Raw genomic sequence first — 14541 nt, forward strand, 5'->3', positions numbered from 1 at the left:
TTGCCTCCCTATTATGGCATTCCATTTCCTATATAAGCCAACCAATAGTAAGCCATAATCACACAAACCCTAATTTCCTTCTTCTTTCTTAACCTTATTCCAATATGAAAACCTTTCTATTATTAGCAACTTTAGTTGCAAATGTGTTGCCTTTTATTGCTCTTGTGTCTGGATACACCAAGTCCGAAATCACGACTTGGTGTAGCCAGACACCCCACCCGCAACCCTGCGAGCATTTCTTGGCCACTAACTCGAACCGTGGCACGATCAAGCAAAAACCAGACTTTGTTAAAGCTTTGTTAAAGGTGACATTAGACCGTGCTGAACACTCAGGGTCTCACACTCTAACGCTCGGTCCAAAATGCCACAATGAGCGTGAAAAGGCCGCGTGGGCGGATTGCTTAGAGCTTTACGAAGACACAATATCACGAATCAACAAAACCCTTGATCCGTACAAAAAATGTAGCCAGACCGACACGCAAACGTGGCTTAGCACCGCGCTAACGAATTTGGAGACGTGCAAGGCGGGGTTTGAAGAGCTTGGTGTGAGCGATAATGTGTGGCCGTTGATGAATAATAATGTGTCGGCTTTGATTAGTAATACACTAGCAATGAACAAAGGAGGTAGCTCGACGAATTCGACGTATGGTGGAGCTAGTGGTAAGAAATTAGGGTTTCCGGATTGGGTGACCCCGGGTGATAGAAAGTTGTTGCAATCATCGAGTCCTCAGCCTAATGTGGTGGTGGCTCAAGATGGTTCGGGTAACTATAAGACGATTGGTGCGGCGATAGCTGGGGCTGCGAAAAGATCTGGGAGTGGAAGATATGTGATTCATGTGAAGGCGGGTGTTTATAAGAAGAATATTGAAATTGGTAAAAAGTTGAAGAATATTATGTTGTTAGGAGATGGTATTGGTAAAACTATAATTACCGGTAGTAAAAGCGTTGGAGGCGGCACCACCACCTTTATATCCGCCACTCTCGGTAAGCATGATAAAGTTGTCACTTGGTCATACTTTAGCTACACCACCTTCATCTGAATTCACATCATAATACAGACGTTTACAAAACACTTAAACGACCGTTTTGACCCAAAAAAGTCAAAGTTTGGAAAATGTTGGTTTGAACTGTCGTTTAAACAATATATGGACAGTCGTTTTGATCATAATGGTGTCAAACTTTGAAAATTATTGGCAAGAACGCTCGTTCGACGATCTGGATGACCATTTTAACTATGTAAGGTCAAACTTTGACTTTTTTTTCCAAAACCGACACCAAACTTTTTTTCAAATGGTGTAAGATTAGATATGAGACTCCAACAAGGTTTCAATTTATTTGAATTATCATTCAATATTTTCAAAACAAACAATTTCCAAACAAATTATATTAACATTATTTTTCTCATGAATTTCAGCGGTGGTCGGAGACGGATTCATCGGCCGCGGCATCACCATCCGCAACACCGCGGGCCCACAAAACCACCAAGCCGTGGCGCTCCGTAGCGGCTCCGACCTTTCAGTCTTTTACCAATGCAGCTTCGAGGGTTACCAAGACACACTATACGTCCACTCAAACCGACAATTCTACCGCGAATGTGACATATACGGCACAGTCGATTTCATTTTCGGCAACGCAGCCGTAGTTATCCAAAACTGAAACATTTACGCGCGTAAACCACCAAACAAAACCAACACCTTAACGGCTCAAGGCCGCACCGATCAAAACCAAAACACTGGGATTTCAATCCATAACTGTCGTGTTACCGCGGTTCCTGACCTTAAAGGTGTGTCGGGAGTTAAGACATACCTTGGTAGGCCGTGGAAGCAATACTCGAGGACGGTTTTCATGAAATCGAACCTCGATGGCTTGATCGACCCCGCGGGGTGGATGCCATGGAGTGGGAACTTTGCTCTTAATACATTGTATTATGGTGAGTATATGAACACTGGCCCGGGTTCATCAACCGCAAAACGGGTTAATTGGAAGGGGTATCGTGTGATCACTAGTAGTGCTGAGGCGGCGAAGTTTACTGTTGGGAACTTTGTTGCTGGTGGCTCGTGGTTGCCGGCTACCACTGTGCCATTTACTTCTGGTCTGTAATTGAACAATTGTTTATATGTTGTACCTATTTTTTTCTATTTTGTTAAGGTTTTGTGATTGTTGGATGATTATTTAAATATACTTATGTTAATAATAACAAGTGACATTATTTTAAATACTCCCTTCGTCCCGGTCAAAATGTTTTAATTTGAAACATAAGGTTTAAGGTAGATTAAATTATTATTTTCTTTGCTTACCAAATGACAATAATGCACTTGGAAATTGGGTCCATCAATATTGTTTATTAATGTTAGTTATGTGTGTTTAAGGGTAAACTTGGAAATTAGCTAATAAATTTTGAAAGTGAACATTTGTAATAGGACAAATAAAAAAGAAAACATGAACACTTTTAATGGGACGGAAGGAGTAATTACTAAAGGGAAGTTCGAACACCACCCTTGGTAAGTTAACAACTTTATACGACTTGCATAGTCCTCACATAAGTCTATACGGGTTATATGGTCCATATACGGCCGTATATCCGACGCAAAATGACAAAATTTTCCACCTATACGGCCCGTATAATCCCTATACGAGTCATATAGACAGGCCTGGTGTACAAATAACTTATATGGTGTGGGAATAACCTATGTCTCATATGTAGGAAACTTAGAAAAGAATATGCTCAAGAAATAAACTATTTAGATAAACAATATTATAGAGAGCGAATAAAGATATTTTGGGCTTAATTACATTATGAAATAACTAAGATTGATTTGGTAGTAAAGTTTCTATTCATATAAAGTTAAATATAACTTAAGATATTAAAGAAGAAAAAAGCATGTAACATGTTATAATAATTCATTGAACCTTACTCATATTGTTGCATAAAAACCTTATTGCTCTAAAACTATATTTTTTTAAAGGATCGATCCTTGAAAATGTAAAAACGTTTGAAACTCAAAAACCTGAGAGGACACGCAATAGATGTAAATTTATTCACTTCAAGAGTAAACGTAAATGCGTGTATTTAATTGTAAGTGGTTTTAGACGTGTCGTATAATAGTATATAGTTCATTCATATTTGGTATTATAAAAGACAACGTAATAACCGCTAGATAAACAATCCTGATTAGCTTAATTTAACACTTTGTTGTGTGTAACATGCTTGGACGTACCATTGTAATCAACAATTCTTGACTTTATGATTATTTTTTCATATAACAAAAAAAGTTATTTGATTTTAATTATCAAAATGCTATTGTTTAAACTTGTTCGTGTTATTAAAATATAAATGAAAAAACATACACGATGATTGAACTAAAAGAAGATTCATACCTTAATGGTTAAGGGTGTTGTTCCCAGTTGAGCTGTTAATATGTTTTTGTTTTCTAAATCCATAAAGACAAGATTCTTTGCCGGTGTTTTTCTTACTTTTATTTATTAAAGCTAATTGTTTACAAATAATCAAATATGTATAATGTTGTTAACAACTAATACTATAAAAGGTTAAAAGAGGGAAAAATGATCAATATATGGAAAAGAAAGGCAAGGCAACTTTCTTCACCTTGATGTATTTTTATGTACTACAAAGTTATGCCTTTTTTTTATTAAATTCTTTAAAAAGATTTAACTAACTTTTATTTTACTATAATTTGGATCACTGACTGTCCGTCCGATCATCTCTATTTTTCGAGTACGAAATCATGGGGTGATAGACTGACGTGTCCTTGAAAAGAAACTTATACATCAGTCCGCTCCATACACCTGACCTGACGATACATTTGATTGGTTCGTTTTTATATATCGAGATGTATGTAGAGGTGCACAAATCGGTTAACCATTTTTTTGCTAACCGTTTTTTTTTTTTTGCGGGAATTAACCGGTTATACCGGTTTTTCGGTTAGGTTAGTAACCGGTTTTGACCGGTTAGGCCGGACCGGTTAACCAGTTAATAGCCGGTTTTTTATAAAATAATAATTAAAAAAATCGGTTAATCGTTTCAGTTAACCGGTTTTGAAATCAAATATATAAACCGGTTACTAACCGGCGGTTAGGATCGGTTAGTAAACGGTTAGGTTTGGACCAGTTACCAAATCGGTTAGAAACCGGTTAATCGGTTTATGTGTGCACCTCTAGATGTATGGCCCGAAATGGGCCCTAAATCTTCCCTACGTTTTATTATTATTTGATCCCTAAGCCCAACTCGTGCCCATCAACCGGTTTTGGGCCTAATGATTTTTAAGACAAGCTTTTGGTGAATTGGTAGTGGGAACTGGGAAACAAATGGCCGATAATCATTTTGGCTATTCATTATTCAAAGTTTCTAACCAAACCTCAGCCGAAACTTACATTTATATGTTCTCAAATATTTTCACTATTTAGCGAGTATACTGCAGTTTTCGTTCATATGGTTTGTTCAATATGCGTTTTTAGTCAAATAGTTTCAAATTTACGATTTTCGTCCATATGGTTTCAATTCAATTGCAATTAAACCCGAATTCACTAATCCCATTAAGTCTGGTCGTTAAACCCGTCAGCGTGCCCCTCACGTGAGGGGCAATTTTATGATATTTTTTTCCCAAATACACCCCAATCCCTCACGTGATGGAGAGTGTGAATTAGGGCTGGGGTTTATTTTCAGAGAAAAAGGAGAAACGCCCCCCCCCCCCTCTCATGTGAGGGGCATGCTGATCGATTTAAGGGCCAGACTTAACGGGCTTAGTGGGGTCAGGCTTAACTAGAGGTGCACAAACCGGTTTTTTTAAAAAAACCGGTTCGGTTATTAACCGGACCGGTTTTTTTGGCCCGGAAAAAAACCGGTTCGGTTAATAACCGGACCGGTTAATAACCGGTTTTTTGCTGTCAAAACCCTAACCGGTCTAACCGGTTAGGACCGGTTTAGAAACCGGTTAGAACCGGTTAATAAACCGGTTTTTTTATTAACCGTTTTTTTTTTTTTTTTTTTTTTTTTTAAATTTCGCGGTTTCAAATACGAATATTTGTTTTTTATATTTTGTACTTAATGAAGACCATTATTTTTTCACAGTATAAACAAACCGGTAACTACAAGGCAAAACGGACTGACCGAAGCCATTCTTTGCTTTCGTTGTTAGGGTTCTTTGCTTGGAAGATGAGTATGAGTGTGTGTTGGTGAATGTGTTTTCAACAAACCAAAGATTAAAAACACATAACTTTCATTTATAGTTTTTACATTAAAAATACAAACATTAAATCGTTATCGCATATCGCATATAGCCGTTATAAACCGGTTTTTTTATAAACCGGTTAACCGGTTTTTCCATAACCGGTTAATAAAAAAAACCGGTTTTTCCATTAACCGTTCGTTAACCGGTTTTGGATCTAGAACTTGTAACCGAAAGACGAACCGGCGGTTTCTAAACCGGTCAAACCGGTTTTTAAAAAACCGGTTTTCGTAAAAACCGGTTTCCGGTTTAAACCGGTAAACCGGTTCCCCAACCGGTTTTTTGGCCATCTCTAGGCTTAACTGCAAGTGAAATGAACCCACATGGACGAAAATCGCAAATTTAAAACTATTGGACTAAAATCACATATTAGGCAAACCACATGGACAAAAATCAAAGTTTACTCTTATTTAACCCTTTGAAAGTTACATATTGAAGTCTGATTTAAATAAGAATCCATTAGAATAGAAAAATATATTTTTTTAATATATAAAAAGAAACATTCTACTTTTAGTACTTTACTCTTAAACTAGAATTTTACATAGCGCGTTGCGCCGGGGCATGTCGTTAAAATTCGGATGACGATAAAACTCAAACGTTGTTGGTCTCGGGCGTTGAGACAGTAAGTCGACGCGAATTCAGCTGGTTTCATTACGATACCGGAACTAAAACAAAATTGGCAGCTGGTCGGTTTTCGTTATGGTGGTACTGAAACTAAAACAAAGCATAGTGGCTATACGCGAATTTGGTCGGTTTGCTACATGTTCGTTACGGTACCATAACTAAAACGAAAACAATATTGGTATCCGGTCGGTTTTCATTACGTTCGTTATGGTACGTAACTAAAACAAAAAATCAGATGGCGTCAAAACCCGAGCCTTGTCAGTCCCAGACGCTGGCGCGGTGAGTTTACGCGAATTCAGTTGGTTTTCGTCATGTAAAAAAATTGACGGTCGATCGGTTTTCGTTATGCTACCAATACTAAAAACGAAAATCGAAATGGTGTGGACAAGTTCGGTGTCGCCACTTGGCCCAATAAAGGCCTAGCGACACATCAAAAATAAAGCTTAAAAAATTGCAATATATTACTGCAGTGTACCAGTTTCGAACCCAAGTCCACACAACCAAAAAGTTTTGTTACATGAGTTTCCTACATTTGAAAATATATACCAGCAAGTATCATTAAAATAATCCAAAAGTCAAACACAATAAAACAAAAAAGCAATAAAAAACTAAAAAATCATCTTGTGACACCGACCTTTCTCCTTTACTTCTATTAGATAATTACCTACTTTTTCTTTTTTAATATAAAAATCATTAGCATAATTTTTTTATCGGCATCGTTATATAAAAACTAGCCGACGTTTCTAGCAAGTTGCTAGCTAGATGGGGAAAACCAAGTACAATTACGATTAATATTTTAGAAAAAACAATGCTCTTTAATTTAGGAAATACAGCACGTTTAATATTTGGTATACTGAACAGAAGAAAGTAGTTGAAGACTTGACTTAGTCTACATTTTAATTTTCTAAATTACAACACTTAAATGCAAAACTATTAATTTGTATCACAAAATTAAGATGTGAACTTGTAACTAATCCTGATCCAGAAGAAATCGTTTAAATAAATACAAGATAAACAAACGACAAAAATTTGTTTGGTTCATTCGGAAGAATGCACTTATTAGTGACTGATCTAGAAATTTTCATTACGTGGGTGTAAAAAAACGAGTCACATCATTAAACATATTATAGTAAGTTGTTCTGCACGTTCGAATAATCTTGATGTAATTCAACTCAAGCCGAGCAGATTTATACTTTAATCGCCTCAAGGCACGGGATCGATCAATCACTTTATTATTGCAACAGAAAACTAACTTTTAGAAACTCGTTACAATAATTCCTTATCGATCACACCACACATCTAAAGACGTTAACCAAGTCTTATATTTATAATTCAACCATAACTTGGTGACAAAAACATTATTATATTAATCATATTACAATCAGAAAACTACGTACACCAGCTTAAGTGACTTGTCCACATAAGTCCTTTCATAACATATTCACCAACTTGTAAATACGGTTCGGAATTACCAACATCGGCTGAGTAGTTTGTTTAAAAAATCTTTAAACTTTAAAATTAGTTTTTGCCACATTTCATATCAATTGAACTTCAACACCAAAATGGTAGGGTTTGCCGGTTTGGCATGTTTCCTTTTTATGAACCAACCTAAAGCTCAATTGGGTTTTGTTTAACATTTAAAGACCACTAAATACTGACCCATTGTTTGGTTCTTGTCTAGAGGTTTACGTGGCTTGTAATTACCCATCTTTTAAAACCAATTTAGACGTAAGCATGAGATGATTATTGAGTAATGATTAGACATGCATGAATAGATTGAAACATTAAAACAGACATGTTTGTTTGTTTCTAAATTGGACAGTACTTATATATTTTGTTATTATTTGTTGTATGCTAGGTGGATTTATATATGTAGGTAGGCCTTCTCTATCAAATGTCACCTTCACTAAATAAAGGTTCTATTTTGTTTCTTTGCTTTTAGAAGCTTAAAAGAAATAACAAAAACAGTTACTATAGTTGCAACCATGTGATATTTTAGAGAAACATTCACTTATAGTTTAAATCTTGTATATGGTGCAAATTAATCGTATGTAAGTACAAGAGAGGTACGTTACTTTTCTATATCGAACCCACTCTCAGCTTACCACCATTAACCGCATGATATAACCACTCGACGAGCTGGTGAGACGAGTAATTTGAATATCAGTGAAATCTTTTATCTAAACAACAAAGTTATGCTAAGCCCTATACTTAAATAAATCATGAATGAACATATTCACAGCTTTATTATTTCTTATATATTTGAACAATAGAATGTAACTTACAAATAAATCAAAAACAAGAAATTAAATATATATAAACCATTGCATAAATCATTTATTGAAACATGTAACAGAATATTGCTTTCTTTTTTTCTTTTTAACAGCAACAACAGAATATTGCTACTACAATTATTATATTCAGGGGAGGCTCGGAGGGTGTGCGAGCTGCATCATCGGCCGGCGAACATAAATTTTGAGGGCACAAACCTTTTTATACATATTACATATATATGTTTTTTGGTTTAAAAATAAGGTTATTTGCAATGGTTTATGAAATAACTACATGCTCAGAATGATTTATGCTTATAATAAACCAGTCGATAAAAGTTTTATCTATGTACGTTAGCGAATTAAAAATTTTCGTTAAGGCTTTGGGGCCTTTTTATTTTGGCTCAGCCGAGGTATTTAAATTCTCGAGGACAGCCCTGATTTTTTTTGGCTCAGCCGAGCTTATTCAACCCATTTCTTTGAACTTGTCAACCCATTTTAACCCGAAAATATAAGGATGAAATTTCAAGTGACTCATATTGACCCATTTAGTTAAAACCTTTTACTCAAATTAACTCATTTAACTTTTAAAACAACTCAAATTGACTCATTTGAAAGGGTTTGGGTCAAGATTGGCACCCCTAATTATTAATTTAAATTCACTAATCGTGGATTCGTGGTGACATAATGTCAATATATGAAGTTGGGCTTCCATCAGCAGTGCATGGAGAATGGGCCTCAAAGATAGACTATAGACTCTATAGCGGCATATCAAAGGAATTAATGATCGTCATTGTATACTAAGAATATATTAATTACAAGATGATTTTACAATTTAGTAATTACACTTCTCACGTACAAAGCTTTCACTTCCTATTGCCGGCCTTTATTCATATGAGCTAAGGTATTTATAGTACAGTACTTGTAATATTCGTGGGGTCCCTTTCTAACGGATTAATGTTGACATCTCTTTATATCTCTGTGATTGTTAAGGATTTTCCAACATTCTTTTAACATCTTACCATGTCGTCAAGGTGGTCATTTTCTTGTAACCGTTTGCTTCTAGGAGGGACTTGGCAAGATATTGTGTTATCCGCCTCATGATAGATTTTCGTATGTCTTCAACATACATGTAAGGCGGTCATTTTCTTGTAACCGTTTGCTTTTAGGAGGGACTTGGCAAGATATTGTGTTATTTGCCTCATGATAGATTTTCGTATGTCTTCAACATACATGTATTGAATTCCTCAGTGACATCTTGTTTTCCTATATTCCCAAGGACCAATGCATATATACCCAATATAGACATGTATAGTATTATACTTTTTGTTGTTTAAGAGTATTGCAAATTATAAATTAAAAACATGTATAACGATTAATCATACCCATCATAAATTAAAAACAAATAATTCGAAAAAAAGGGTTATACAAAAAAATCTCCTTTTTAACATTTTCCAATTACTTAAGATCGAGTATACTAGGGCGTTTTGCCCACCCAAAAATCCCCAAGCGTTCAGGAACGCTACCCACGGGACGCTTTGGGCTCTTAGTGGGGACTGGGGAGCGCTTCCCACAAAGCGTCGGAAGGGGGGGAGCTGATTTGTGGTTTCACAAAACGCTCTTATAGGGGCTCCATGCACTACACATGATCTAAACGAACCATAAAGATGGATTCATAAGGAAAAGGGATTGGGACATTTAAAGGGGAGTTACCTTCACAAATGGACCATTGTTTGGTCCAAAATCTTGTGGTGGGAAAAATGTTAATCTGGATGTATTGTAGACTCACATTTTTGTTATTACTCATTCCAGCATATCCTTTGCGATAATGACACATGTGGTGATAATTCTAGGCAATGTGTTCCTGAGAATATATGATCATAACTTGAGTATATATACATAAATATCCCTATAGTTATGGAATAATAATAATGCATCATGTTTTTCATATAATTTCCCAATTAAAAAAGCATTTTAATTTTCTGGGCTTGTCACATCTCACTTTCCAAAGCTGCATCTCAAATTCCCAATGCGACTACACATGTAATCGATGAAGAATTAACTTTCTATTTTTTCATTAAACTCATCTCTATTTCAGGTTCTTTAAAGAACTATAGATAAACCGACCTTAATTTATTTCGAGTTCTTCAATTTACTCATTCATGTTGAATACCTTAACGATAGGAGATAGTTATATATATTTAATGAGTCATAATATTGTATTTACGTATTTTATACCCATCATATTTTTTATTGCATTATTCATAAAAGAATTGTATGTACAACTTTTTTTCAAACAATTTAAAAACTTATCATTTTTAGAAACAAAGGTGTCACAATCACAAGGAGTTATCAAAAATTTAATGTACTACCTATCCACATATACGTATCTACTACACCCAAAAGTCTTCTCTTCCGTTGTGTTCCTGAGTGTTAATAATGAAGAGAAAGAAAAAGAAATGAATGAAAAGTAAAGACTTGATGTGTTTCTTAGTTTATTTTAAGAGAGAAAGAAAAAGAAAAATAAAAATGATGTGTTCCCAAGTTTCATTAAAGAAAAGAAAGGAAAGGAAAGAGGGAGAAATAAAGAAGAAAAGTGGGTGGAAATTTTTATAACCAAAATGGAAAGAATTGAGAAGAAAGAAAAAGAAAAAGAGAAAGGAGATGAAATGGAAAAGAAAGGAAAGGAAAATTTTTTTTTTCCTTTCCTTTCTCTCGTTAAGTAAACTCGAGAACACAACGTTCAAGTTGTATTTATAAAAAAAATTATTTCCTTTTCTTAGTTATTCACAATCATATTTGCTCAATTTAAAATATACGTATGTGGTATGTATAAAAATTATTAAATTGCACATTAATAATATAATACATAAATATTGTACGTCTGTATAAATATATTCAGTTGTACGTTGATGATATGAAACATAAAGCTAATTGTATGCAGTAGTAGATGAGATGGTTATCCTTATCCATGATTTTAATATATCATGATGCATAGATCCTTAAAAACTCATTGTTTGGACGAAACCACTATTCGTTCATTCGGATTAACGTTGGTTCAAGCAACAAATTGTCGGCACCAAGAAGAAAGGTCGGCCTGAACCATAATTATAACCCGACAAGTATGCATTAATATCTTGCAAAGGACATGGCAATTTTAATTTATAGTTACTATAGCAATTTCCTGTATAAATAGTACACAACGAAGTTAGATGACACTCAAACTTACTACAAAAGTCAATAATCACCATAACTATACCATTCAATAGCAGGATAAACTTTCTATATGAAACACATTTATTAACCATCAACTGTTAGTTTTGCTCTACTTTAAAAACATCAATAAATTATTCATTGTTGTTATATCACTAAATAATACCCATAAAAGAGATTAACCATTACAATATCACATTGTTACAAGAAGTGTAATTTAATAAGTTGTACATTTTTATTAGGGGTCTATTTTTTTGTCATTAATGCCTCATATCATATCATGCAATAAGAAAAGTTTTTTTTTAAATATTATATGACATCTTTTATTCCTTTTAATAAATTAATAAATCCAAAAAAAAAATGGTTCGAACATTATCGACACAAATTATAATTTACAATATATTCACTATACACATTTTTGTTTACATTCTTGTATACTTAAGAAAAAGTACGTCTTTATAAACTTCAACCACGCATTATGTACTTAATTTTGTATTGTTAAAAGTGTTTTCAGAACTAGACCATACAATAAATTAGACACATAATTTATCTGGTTTGTATGTATTTAGACATGCCGGTTGCCAAGCCAAACCAGAAACAAGACGAATTGCCATACCGGATTTCTTGTATTGTTTAAGCAATGTATTCCTCCCAAAACACCATTTAGTAATCAATATGCTACTTTAAAAATTATGTTTGGTCTACTTAAAGTACTATATTAATATCTCAAGTTCACACAAAAATTATACTTTAATTTTAATTAATTTATATATTACGTGTTTAACTTTAAAAGCTCCACAACTTATATATTCAACATTGGTCCCGTAAGGGTTTTGGTATTTAAAAAGTTTGCCAAACTTACTCCACTTTTATATTGAGTACTACTAAACATACCTCATTTCCTACTGAATTAGTCATTATATCGCTTTGCTTTATTAACTAATGTGTACGTTTAACGTGCCAATATAGATTTAGAGAATACATGTAAAACAGATGCCATTCCAAAAAAACAAAATTGCATGTTGCTAGTTTCTAACCAAATGCATGGGCTAAAATTACATGTACATTTGTCAAGACTTAAAAGTACATTTGTCATGGTTAAAAGTACGGATATATTTTTCATGGTTATTTTATATCATATAAATTTGATCTTTTACAGCCAGACAAAAATATATTTTCATATCCAACAATATCTCTTAATATCACCAAGTTATTTATAGCAAATAAAAAAAAATAGGAAATAAAATCAGAAATTAAAAAAAAAACATCTAAATAAAAACAATTAGTTAGTGATAGAGTGATAAGGCCAGGCCGTAAGAGATAAATTTGATGTTTCACGTGATACAGGTTCGACCTTTGTCTACATTATCTAGTTTTCACAGTATCTGGGTGATGATGTGAGACTAGACAGATAGGTGACGTTCACTAGTTGTATCCTTAAACACAACGAATTTTATATCATCTATCGTGACTTCAAGCGAGTGTTCATAGCCGTTAGCATTAGGTGAGAGTTTTTTCTTAATCAAAAGACGAGCGTATCCTGATATGATAAATTTAGCCAGTAGCTCATTCGAAAGATTAGTTGGCCGAAATAAAAACAATTCTAGAGTTTCATATATTTATTTTATGTCCACAATAAAAGGAAAAATAAAAACTAAAAAAGAAAAAAAAAGGTACACACAACTCTCTAAATTCTAATATATTCTATCACCACCACCAACCATCATCTTCACTTCCACGGCAATATTTTCCGGCCGGCGGCGATCCTAGTCTTCACATTTTCAAACTCCGATATTCGGCAAGGAATCGTGATACCCCCAGGATGATCATGACCATACTCCTCTTCAGCTTTCCTCAAAAGCTGCACAAACAACGGATGGTTTATATATATCACCGGCACCAACACCCTCTCATAGTCACCATCATCCCGGCCGACATACACTGCCATCTTTCCCTTTGGCACCGCCCCATACAACGCCGTTTCTTGCCCGAGACTCGAATAACCCGAACTTTTGTAACAAATTGATTTTGCTTTTGATTTTATAGAAGTAGCCCATTTGAAAATATCGGAAAGTGATCGGGTTGACAGGTTAAGACGCCGGTATCCGCCCGCCGGGGAACAGTGTCTCCGACGGAGTCGACGAAAAAGTGAGACCACTTTGTGTTTGAGGAAAAAACCTCGGAATTTTTTCATTTAAGGTTGAGGGTTTAAATCCTGTAAAGTGTAATAATAATAACAGGACTACAGAATATTTAGAAGTAAGTTAGTTTGCAAGGAAAAAAAAGGAAAAAGTTTGGAGAGAGAAAATAATATTAAAAAACCGACGGTTATGGTTAAGAGAAAGGCCAAGGGTCAGCGACAGACATGGCTAGACGAAACAAAGTGAGACAAACTTCGGAGAGAGAGATGGGTATGTTGGACATGCTATGTTAATGTTGTTGTGGAACACTTGTGTCTTGTGATCTAAATGTTTTCATTTGAAACTTTTGAGGATTAATAATTTGTGGATTGATGATGATGAGAATGATTGTGGTGTGTGTGAGAGAAGAGAGATGAAAGATTGAAAGGTAATCAACTGAGAAATGAGAAGAGAAAATGGAGGGTTGAATTTATAGAGAAATTGATAATTAGATTACAATAGATTTGGATTCCACGTGTTATTCTATGTGGTACGGTGCTGCTATACAATTATTACATACCAAAAATGAAATACAAGTATACAACTATACAAGTGCTTTTGCATTATAAGGTTTTTAATTGTTTTTAACAAACTGGCATGTCACTAATTCATCCGACTATCTTCATTTCATTTTAAGGAGAAACACATTATAGATGAGAAAGCCTCTTTTAGCCCGATTAAAACCTTATAATTTTTTATCATAAGTGGGAATTTAACCCAAGACCGTCTTTCGTTAAAATAAAGTTTTTGAGTGTTTCGCCTTAACCACCTAGACTAAAGATCATTAGCTATAAAGTTTTCAATAGATAATTTAAAACACTTTCTTAAGCTACATTTATTAAACCTTTTTAATTTTATTTATCTTAAAATTTTCTCACAACTTCAACAGTTCCTCATACTCTACTTCATTCTCCATACAACATTCACATTACCTCATCTCGGTACTATACCGGTGCAGACCGGTATCAATCCTGATTTTCTTAAAAACTCGGTACCAGTACAAAAATG

General features: G+C 34.4%; 2 pseudogenes across 2 annotated transcripts; one reads left to right on the forward strand and one right to left on the reverse strand.

Moving 5' to 3' along the window:
• Nucleotides 1-69: 69 nt before the first annotated feature.
• Nucleotides 70-2100, forward strand: LOC143625525 (pectinesterase 2-like; annotated as a pseudogene). Its single transcript, XR_013152286.1, has 2 exons — nt 70-984; nt 1415-2100. The product of XR_013152286.1 is annotated as a pectinesterase 2-like (transcript).
• Nucleotides 2101-12982: 10882 nt separating this feature from the next.
• LOC143625457 (auxin-responsive protein SAUR36 pseudogene) lies at nt 12983-13890 on the reverse strand (annotated as a pseudogene). Its single transcript, XR_013152277.1, has 2 exons — nt 13719-13890; nt 12983-13568 (listed from the first exon to the last, which is right to left on the reverse strand). The product of XR_013152277.1 is annotated as an auxin-responsive protein SAUR36 pseudogene (transcript).
• Nucleotides 13891-14541: the final 651 nt, after the last annotated feature.

The sequence above is a fragment of the Bidens hawaiensis genome, unplaced genomic scaffold (genome assembly GCF_021521415.1).
Source record: "Bidens hawaiensis isolate Kalapana, Puna unplaced genomic scaffold, B.hawaiensis_p1.1 tig00004105_1, whole genome shotgun sequence".
Classification (NCBI taxonomy): domain Eukaryota; kingdom Viridiplantae; phylum Streptophyta; class Magnoliopsida; order Asterales; family Asteraceae; genus Bidens; species Bidens hawaiensis.